At 42.8% G+C, this 11,146-nt stretch overlaps 1 pseudogene; it reads right to left on the reverse strand.

Annotated features, from left to right (window-relative positions):
- Positions 1 to 10,346: 10,346 nt before the first annotated feature.
- Positions 10,347 to 10,467, reverse strand: LOC134937061 (5S ribosomal RNA; annotated as a pseudogene).
- Between the last annotated feature and the right edge of the window lie 679 nt (positions 10,468 to 11,146).

An 11,146-nucleotide genomic window follows, 5' to 3' on the forward strand; every position in this document is an offset into this window, starting at 1 on the left:
GCAGTCGGCAGGCAGTCCGTCCATCCATAATTGTATTATTATTATAATATATACCACCTAACCGTGGTTTTTTTATACCACCTAACCGTGGCAGTCCGTCCATAATTGTATACTAGTATCCAATCCATCCATCTCCATTGTTTACCTGAGGTGCCTTTTAGTTCTGCCTATAAAATATGGAGAACAAAAAAGTTGAGGTTCCAAAATTAGGGAAAGATCAAGATCCACTTCCACCTCGTGCTGAAGCTGCTGCCACTAGTCATGGCCGAGACGATGAAATGCCAGCAACGTCGTCTGCCAAGGCCGATGCCCAATGTCATAGTACAGAGCATGTCAAATCCAAAACACCAAATATCAGAAAAAAAAGGACTCCAAAACCTAAAATAAAATTGTCGGAGGAGAAGCGTAAACTTGCCAATATGCCATTTACCACACGGAGTGGCAAGGAACGGCTGAGGCCCTGGCCTATGTTCATGGCTAGTGGTTCAGCTTCACATGAGGATGGAAGCACTCAGCCTCTCGCTAGAAAACTGAAAAGACTCAAGCTGGCAAAAGCACCGCAAAGAACTGTGCGTTCTTTGAAATCCCAAATCCACAAGGAGAGTCCAATTGTGTCGTTTGCGATGCCTGACCTTCCCAACACTGGACGTGAAGAGCATGCGCCTTCCACTATTTGCATGCCCCCTGCAAGTGCTGGAAGGAGCACCCGCAGTCCAGTTCCTGATAGTCAGATTGAAGATGTCAGTGTTGAAGTACACCAGGATGAGGAGGATATGGGTGTGGCTGGCGCTGGGGAGGAAATTGACCAGGAGGATTCTGATGGTGAGGTGGTTTGTTTAAGTCAGGCACCCGGGGAGACACCTGTTGTCCGTGGGAGGAATATGGCCGTTGACATGCCAGGTGAAAATACCAAAAAAATCAGCTCTTCGGTGTGGAGGTATTTCACCAGAAATGCGGACAACAGGTGTCAAGCCGTGTGTTCCCTTTGTCAAGCTGTAATAAGTAGGGGTAAGGACGTTAACCACCTCGGAACATCCTCCCTTATACGTCACCTGCAGCGCATTCATAATAAGTCAGTGACAAGTTCAAAAACTTTGGGTGACAGCGGAAGCAGTCCACTGACCAGTAAATCCCTTCCTCTTGTAACCAAGCTCACGCAAACCACCCCACCAACTCCCTCAGTGTCAATTTCCTCCTTCCCCAGGAATGCCAATAGTCCTGCAGGCCATGTCACTGGCAAGTCTGACGAGTCCTCTCCTGCCTGGGATTCCTCCGATGCATCCTTGCGTGTAACGCCTACTGCTGCTGGCGCTGCTGTTGTTGCCGCTGGGAGTCGATGGTCATCCCAGAGGGGAAGTCGTAAGCCCACTTGTACTACTTCCAGTAAGCAATTGACTGTTCAACAGTCCTTTGCGAGGAAGATGAAATATCACAGCAGTCATCCTACTGCAAAGCGGATAACTGAGTCCTTGACAACTATGTTGGTGTTAGACGTGCGTCCGGTATCCGCCGTTAGTTCACAGGGAACTAGACAATTTATTGAGGCAGTGTGCCCCCGTTACCAAATACCATCTAGGTTCCACTTCTCTAGGCAGGCGATACCGAGAATGTACACGGACGTCAGAAAAAGACTCACCAGTGTCCTAAAAAATGCAGTTGTACCCAATGTCCACTTAACCACGGACATGTGGACAAGTGGAGCAGGGCAGGGTCAGGACTATATGACTGTGACAGCCCACTGGGTAGATGTATGGACTCCCGCCGCAAGAACAGCAGCGGCGGCACCAGTAGCAGCATCTCGCAAACGCCAACTCTTTCCTAGGCAGGCTACGCTTTGTATCACCGCTTTCCAGAATACGCACACAGCTGAAAACCTCTTACGGCAACTGAGGAAGATCATCGCGGAATGGCTTACCCCAATTGGACTCTCCTGTGGATTTGTGGCATCGGACAACGCCAGCAATATTGTGTGTGCATTAAATATGGGCAAATTCCAGCACGTCCCATGTTTTGCACATACCTTGAATTTGGTGGTGCAGAATTTTTTAAAAAACGACAGGGGCGTGCAAGAGATGCTGTCGGTGGCCAGAAAAATTGCGGGACACTTTCGGCGTACAGGCACCACGTACAGAAGACTGGAGCACCACCAAAAACTACTGAACCTGCCCTGCCATCATCTGAAGCAAGAAGTGGTAACGAGGTGGAATTCAACCCTCTATATGCTTCAGAGGTTGGAGGAGCAGCAAAAGGCCATTCAAGCCTATACAATTGAGCACGATATAGGAGATGGAATGCGCCTGTCTCAAGTGCAGTGGAGAATGATTTCAACGTTGTGCAAGGTTCTGATGCCCTTTGAACTTGCCACACGTGAAGTCAGTTCAGACACTGCCAGCCTGAGTCAGGTCATTCCCCTCATCAGGCTTTTGCAGAAGAAGCTGGAGGCATTGAAGAAGGAGCTAACACGGAGCGATTCCGCTAGGCATGTGGGACTTGTGGATGCAGCCCTTAATTCGCTTAACAAGGATTCACGGGTGGTCAATCTGTTGAAATCAGAGCACTACATTTTGGCCACCGTGCTCGATCCTAGATTTAAAGCCTACCTTGGATCTCTCTTTCCGGCAGACACAGGTCTGCTGGGGTTGAAAGACCTGCTGGTGACAAAATTGTCAAGTCAAGCGGAACGCGACCTGTCAACATCTCCTCCTTCACATTCTCCCGCAACTGGGGGTGCGAGGAAAAGGCTCAGAATTCCGAGCCCACCCGCTGGCGGTGATGCAGGGCAGTCTGGAGCGACTGCTGATGATGACATCTGGTCCGGACTGAAGGACCTGACAACGATTACGGACATGTCGTCTACTGTCACTGCATATGATTCTCTCAACATTGATAGAATGGTGGAGGATTATATGAGTGACCGCATCCAAGTAGGCACGTCACACAGTCCGTACTTATACTGGCAGGAAAAAGAGGCAATTTGGAGGCCCTTGCACAAACTGGCTTTATTCTACCTAAGTTGCCCTCCCACAAGTGTGTACTCCGAAAGAGTGTTTAGTGCCGCCGCTCACCTTGTCAGCAATCGGCGTACGAGGTTACATCCAGAAAATGTGGAGAAGATGATGTTCATTAAAATGAATTATAATCAATTCCTCCGCGGAGACATTGACCAGCAGCAATTGCCTCCACAAAGTACACAGGGAGCTGAGATGGTGGATTCCAGTGGGGACGAATTGATAATCTGTGAGGAGGGGGATGTACACGGTGATATATCGGAGGGTGAAGATGAGGTGGACATCTTGCCTCTGTAGAGCCAGTTTGTGCAAGGAGAGATTAATTGCTTCTTTTTTGGGGGGGGTCCAAACCAACCCGTCATATCAGTCACAGTCGTGTGGCAGACCCTGTCACTGAAATGATGGGTTGGTTAAAGTGTGCATGTCCTGTTTTGTTTATACAACATAAGGGTGGGTGGGAGGGCCCAAGGATAATTCCATCTTGCACCTCTTTTTTCTTTTCTTTTTCTTTGCATCATGTGCTGATTGGGGAGGGTTTTTTGGAAGGGACATCCTGCGTGACACTGCAGTGCCACTCCTAGATGGGCCCGGTGTTTGTGTCGGCCACTAGGGTCGCTTATCTTTCTCACACAGTCAGCTACCTCATTGCGCCTCTTTTTTTCTTTGCGTCATGTGCTGTTTGGGGAGGGTTTTTTGGAAGGGACATCCTGCGTGACACTGCAGTGCCACTCCTAGATGGGCCCGGTGTTTGTGTCGGCCACTAGGGTCGCTTATCTTACTCACACAGCGACCTCGGTGCAAATTTTAGGACTAAAAATAATATTGTGAGGTGTGATGTGTTCAGAATAGGCTGAAAATGAGTGTAAATTATGTTTTTTGAGGTTAATAATACTTTGGGATCAAAATTACCCCCAAATTCTATGATTTAAGCTGTTTTTTAGGGTTTTTTGAAAAAAACACCCGAATCCAAAACACACCCGAATCCGACAAAAAAAATTCGGTGAGGTTTTGCCAAAACGCGGTCGAACCCAAAACATGGCCGCGGAACCGAACCCAAAACCAAAACACAAAACCCGAAAAATTTCAGGCGCTCATCTCGGGCGCCCATCCCAAGTGCGGATTGTCTGCAATACTTGTACATAGTTATTGTTACAAAAATCGGGTTATTATTGTTGTGAGCCATCTTTTCAAAGGCTCCTCTGTTATCATGCTGTTAACTGGGTTCAGATCACAGGTTGTACGGTGTGATTGGTGTGGCTGGTATGAGTCTTACCCGGGATTCAATATCCTTCCTTATTGTGTACGCTCGTCCGGGCACAGTATCCTAACTGAGGCTTGGAGGAGGGTCATAGGGGGAGGAGCCAGTGCACACCAGGTAGTCCTAAAGCTTTTACTTTTGTGCCCAGTCTCCTGCGGAGCCGCTGTTCCCCATGGTCCTTACGGAGTCCCCAGCATCCACTACGGACTATGAGAAATAGAATTATCGGTAAGTAAATTCTTATTTTTGCAAATTAATACTGTATTAGCAATAACCAATCGAACCAACTCGTAAGTATTAGCAATAGAAAACAATCAAATTTGATGTCACAGAGGTATACTGTAGAGCTACCTGCATCTGAATGCACTGTGATGTCACAAAGGTACTGTCTATCTGCTTGGGGGTGAATGCATTGTGATGTCACAGATGTACTCTCTACTTGCCTTCAGCTGAATTTAGTGCCTGCAGCTAAATTCATTGTGATGTCACGGAGGTATTGTATGGCTGCCTGCACCTGAATGCATTATGATGTCACAGATACATTGACTAGCTACCTGCAGCTGAATGTATTGTGTTGTTACAGAGGTGCTGTATTGCTGCCTGCATCTGAGTGCATTGTATTGTCACAGAGGTACTGTAAAGCTACCTGCAGCTGAATGTATTGTGATGTCACAGAGGTACTGTCTAGCTGCTTGAAGCTTAAAACTTTGTGATGTCACAGGTGTACTCTCTAATTCCCTGCAGCTGAATGCAGTGTGATGTCACAAAGGTTCTGTCCAGCTGCCTGCAGCTGAATGCATTGTGATGTCACAGATACAATGTCTAGCTGCCAGAATGCATTGTGCTGTCACAGAGGTACTGTATTACTGACTGAATCTGAGTGCATTGTGTTGTCTCGAGGTACTGTCTAGCTACTTGCAGCTGCATGCATTTTGATGTCACAGAGGTACTGTCTAGCTGCCTGCAGCTGAAACCATTGTGATATCATAGAGGTACTGTCTATGTGCCAGCAGCTGAATACTTTGTGATGTAACACATTTACTCTCCAAGTGCCTGCAGCTGAATTCATTGTGATGGTACATACGTACTCTAAGATCCTGCAGATAAATGCACTGTGATGTCACAGAGGTACTGTCTGTCTGCCTTGGGGGTAAATGCATTGTGATTTCACAGAGGTGCTCTCTAGCTGCATGCACCTGAATGCATTGTGATGTCACAGAGGTGCTCTCTAGCTTTTACCCAGTGAATGCATTTTCATGTTACATATGTACTCTCTACTTGCCTTCAGCTGAATGCATTGTGATGTCACAGAGGTACTGTCTAAGTGCCTGCTGCTGAATACCTTTTGATGTAAAAGAGGTACTGTCTGGTTGCCTGAAGCTGAAAACATTGTGATGTCACAGGTGTACTCTCTAATTCCCTGCAACTGAATCCATTATGATGTCATAGAGGTACTGTCTAAGTGCCAGCAATTGAATTCATTGTGATGTCACAGATGTACTCTCTAAGATCCTGCAGCTGAATGCATTGGGATGTCACAGAGGTACTGTATAGCTACCTGCAACTGAATGCACTGTTATGTCACAGAGGTATTGTCTACCTGCCTTGGGGGTGAATACATTGTTATGTCACAGATTTTCTCTCTAGCTGCATGCAGTTGAATGCATTGTGATGTCACAGAGGAGCTCTCTAGCTTCATGAAGCTGAATGCAGTATGATGTCACAGATTTACTCTCTGGTTGTCTGTAGCTGAATGCATTATAATGTCACAGAGTTACTGTCTAAGTGCCTGCAGCTGAATGCATTGTGATGTCACAGATGTATTCTCTACTTGCCTTCAGCTGAATGTATTGTTATGTCACGGAGGTACTATCTAGCTGCCTGCAGCTGAATACATTGTGATGTCACAGAGGTACTAATTGCCTGCAGCTGAAATTTTGTGATGTCACAGATGTACTCTCCAAGTGCCTGCAATTGAATGCATTTTGATGTCACAGAGGTACTGTATAGGTGTCTTAATTTGAATGCATTGTCATGTCACAGATACATTGTCCAGCTGCCTGCAGCTGCATGCATTGTGTTATCAAAGATGTACTGTATTGCTGCCTGCAGCTGAGAGCATTGTGTTGTCACAGAAGTACTGTCTAGCTCAGTGGTTTCCAAACTTTTTTGAATCACGGCGCCCTAGAATATCAGAATTTTTTTCACGGCACCCCTAGGCCAAACATTTCAGGCCAAACATTTCTTATTGAGAAATTTAGAAATAAATATTACATTAAGTTGATCGCATTTATGTCATCCTTAGGGTCAGTTGTGTGGTGAGGGATAAGATTTGCTTCTGTTTGGCCACATATTTTATGACTGGCAGCCACCAGCACTGGATTTTGCCTATTATATTGACCATGAATAATTTGAATTGGTCCTGGACCACAAATCCAGGGCACCCCTGCAAGTGTCCCGAGGCACTCCAGGGAGCCACGGCACACAGTTTGGGAACCTCTGGTCTAGCTACTTGCAGCTGAATGCATTTTGTTGTCACAGAGGTACTGTCTAGCTACCTGCAGCTGAATGCATTGTGATGTCACAGATGTACTGTCTAGCTGCCTGCAGGTGAATGCACTGTTATGTCACAGAGGTATTGTGTTGCTGCCTCCTGTTGAATGCATTGCTATGTCACAGAGATGCTCTCTAGCTACATAGCAAAAATTATATCAGCTGCTGGTTTAATAATACATTTATTTAAAAAAAACCATTGTTAGACTTATTGTGTAACAGATTGGAAACACTTTGGATGGCAGAAATGAGACACTGGTCGGATCAACAGACCCTCCAGAAGTACATAAACAACCAGTTTATTCCAAGAGGTCTTCACATTTTCAAATTGTCATCCTTTAAAGATGATAAAGAGTTCCTTAATAATTGGAACACTATATTGGACAGGTGTTCCTTTAATCCAATGGTGCTCCTGATCGAATATAGGACTAAAAAGGATAAAAACATACAAATATAAATTGAAAAAATACAGGAACTTTAAAAGCCTTTTGAAAATAGCATAGAATACCAAGACAGTGATTCTAGGGCAAACACCAGGAATGAGGAATATGAAAAATCTGTCATACAAACAAAGGATCAGAAATTAGAATGAGACAGAGGGGACTATGAAACAAATACAGTGAGGACCTTCAATAGAAATAGGGGAGATTTATCAAGATCATGCAATAGAGAACACCATAGAGTTTACTCAAATAAGAGAAAAAGGAGTGGTACGAGGAACAGATCAAGGAGCTTAAAGAATAGATGGGTGTCCGACAGACAGAGACCCCCCCCCCCAATGCAATACACCAAAGAAAGAGCTATGTGAATTTGTACATAAAAACAGGTATGAATGATTAAATAGAGAGGAATTTTAACCAGACACAATAGAGAGAGGAGGGGACAAACCTAAAGGGTACCCCATCGCCAGGGTGAATGCAGAGATAGGAAACAGACTAATTTTTTAGAAATAAGTCCAACAAAGACAAGCCAAATAAACAGATTCAACACTAATTACACAAAAAGTGGAAGAGAAAGGGACACAGAGGATGTAGGGGAGGAAAACTACAGAAACAAAAATCAGGTTAATGGAATTTTTAATTTGTCCTCTAGAGATCTAACCACACCGGAAAAACATCTACTCAGTAAGGGATTGAAATATGTCTTTGTAGGCTTTAATAGGTTTACTAGAAACCTAAGCAGGAAACGTTATCTTGCAACCAATATATTAAAAACAGTAAATGCTAGTGAGGACATAATACCTATAATCCTTAATGAGGAAAATAAGAGCGTTATTAACATCTTAAAAGAATTAAGATCAGAAAGCCTTAATGAAGGAAACAAAACAATTTGGTTATACAATATAGATAATTTCAACAAAGATAAAAAAAATCTTCAAAAAGAAATCTGATTTTTATCCTCTCCAATATGGGGGTCCCTCTATAAAGGGTTCCTATAACACCACTATGGAAGATTTTAGTGAACTCTGCAAGACTGTGGAAAAAAACCCCTCTAAAAGACAATTTAACTTATGACAAGCGAAAAGCCCTAAAAGTTCTAATGGCAGATGAAAATCTCACAATCAAAATGGCGGATAAAGGGGGTGGTCTAGTACTTCAAGATACATCTGATTATGTAAAAGAGGCAAACTCACAGGTGAATAATACCCTCTTCTATAGAGTTTTACCCTCTAATCCCACTGCATATTTTCAGAATGAACTGAAAATATTGTTAAATGAAGCGTTGGAAAGGGGCGCAATATCCAAGGACACTGGCACTTCACCCCATCACTCCAGTTTATTATTAATTGCCCAAACTCCATAAATCACTCACATCACCCCCGGGGCGCCCCATAATTTCAGGTATAGGGTCCATTACTTCCAATCTATCACACTTTGTGGATGCACACCTTCAAGGGTATGTAGTACAACTAAAATCATATATCAAAGATACAACACAATTTTTGAACATGCTTAAAGGGGTTAGGTGGAAGAACTTTTTAACATATGGGGCCAAATATAATGGAGTGTGAGTTTCAGAAAGTGAGAGATTTGGTAAGGTTTTTCAGTTTTTTTTTTAAAAGTGGCAATCATTTACACTGCAAAACCAGGTTGATCTTGCTGTGTAAATGATTGCCACTGCAAAACCTTACCAAAGCTCTCACTTTTTGAAACTCTCACTCTATTACATTTGGCCTGTGATGTTGAATCCTTGTACTCTTATATACCACATGAAAAAGGTTTACAAGTGATAATCAATATCCTAGAAAAAGATGAATCTGTAGATGAAAGTCTAATAACCCTTGTGGTGGCATCCATAAACTTTATACTGGAACACAATTATTTCACCTTCAATCACAAATATTATTTACAGTCATGGGGGACCGCCATGGGGACCAGGTTCGCTCTGAGTTACGCCAACCTCTATATGGGTGTGCTTGACGAGGAACTCATATGGAGGTGGACCTCGGGGTGAACCTGGTTCTCTATGGATAGTGTATAGATGATTTGTTTTTTGTTTGGGATAGGGCCATAAAATCTATTACATCTCTTGTTTCTTACTTAAACACCAACACTTTTGAGTTAAAATTCACGCACACCTCCAACCAACAACAGATCACCTTATTGGACATTGCGGTTCTGTCCAGCGATGAAAATATACATGCAGAGACCTATTTCAAATCAGCGGACACAAAAAGTTTCTTAAATATAGTAGTAGTCATTTACGGGCTTGGTGGGATAATATCCTAGGAGCCAATTTTTAAGAAAATAAAGAAATTGTTCTAGAGAAGAAAGATATGAAGAACAAGTTAAAAAAGTAAATTTCGCCTTCCAAGAACAAGGCTATCCAGATTATATCCTTAATAGAGCCCTTGTAGATGTCGAGAATTAGGAGAGAGTTACTTTGTTGGGTAATAAACCAACTATTTGAAAAACAAAGATTGGAAACCCGCACTGGTCTTGTGATGTATGTGTGTAATGATAGTTATCTGTAAATACTGATAATAGAATTTAAGGTTCAAATCCTTATTTCGGGAGGCAGATACGTAAGGTAACACATTCCTATTAGTATCAAAAGACTACCCATCAGCGGTGCTCCCCCGAGTCAGTTAAACATGGTATAAACTTTAAGGAGAAAAAAGAAGACTCTTTTTTGGGAAGCACTCATATACAGATAATATTGTATGACTCCAATGTCAAAAAAATTTTTTTGCTAGCTAAAATAATGATTTTTATTAATTCTCATTAAAAATGATTATTGGGGAGTTCAAAAATAGGCGCCAGTGTATGTTTAAATAGTGACCCTGCGAAAATATAGGGAATAATATGCAGAATATAAGGTACCAATACCTAATTCTGGCCGGGATGGGTATATCCAGCTGTGGCTCAATCTGTAATTATAAATTGCTCATTTATTGGAAAAATGACCGTCATTTGTGAACTGCTATATATCCCAAATGGGAATTTTGATCCTAGCAGATAATTGAATCATAGGTCATAACCGAGACATAATTGGTGCTCTATTAGTAGTGACAGGTGGGCGGCAAATATTTGCAGTACCAGGGTGTTCCTTAGTAGTCTCCTATCCAAGTACTTAACCCGGCCCTCCACTGCTTGGCTTCCAAGATCAGATGAGATTGGGCATCTCCAGCGGGGTATGACCGCAGACCTTATGCTCACCCTTGTCACACTGTGTCCACAAATGTGCACAGATAAGAGCCGATTATTATTTGTCGTATGAGCCACAAATTTGAGAGAAACACAGCTGGTTTGATGTAAAGATAAGGGGGGGGGGGGGGTTTCTATCACAATTGATAGGATATATTCAAGAATTAAATACCCATCAGGGCTTAAGTGGTCGCAGTATGGGCAGGAAAAAACCTATATATTGCATAATTGTCACATACATGTAAATCTGACATTGAATAAATAATATTATTGTCATGCAAAAGGAAAAAAGGGACCTCCAAATTTGGTCTCCAAAGCCACAGGTTACATGCGTAGTTGCACTATAAATTCCATAGCTCAGCTGAGTAGTGAAAAAATACAGCTCTCAAAAAACTGATAGTGAATTAATATCAACTGAGGTGACACTGTATGTATTCATTGAGTGCCCATACAGTGTAAAGGAAAAAACAGAAAGCGTTTTTTGTTGTTTGAATGGGGTCCAAGCTTTGACAGATGTATCCACATCTGCTTTTTTTGATAAAGATGTGGACCCAAATTCCGTTAGATATGTATTCCTTTGATAATTAATATCACTTGATGTATTTTAGCAGTCTGTATAACATATAGGCAAGATTTTACTAGTATTACTAATTACCTTTCCATATGCTGATGCATAGAAT

The sequence above is a fragment of the Pseudophryne corroboree genome, chromosome 6 (genome assembly GCF_028390025.1).
Source record: "Pseudophryne corroboree isolate aPseCor3 chromosome 6, aPseCor3.hap2, whole genome shotgun sequence".
Lineage (NCBI taxonomy): Eukaryota > Metazoa > Chordata > Amphibia > Anura > Myobatrachidae > Pseudophryne > Pseudophryne corroboree.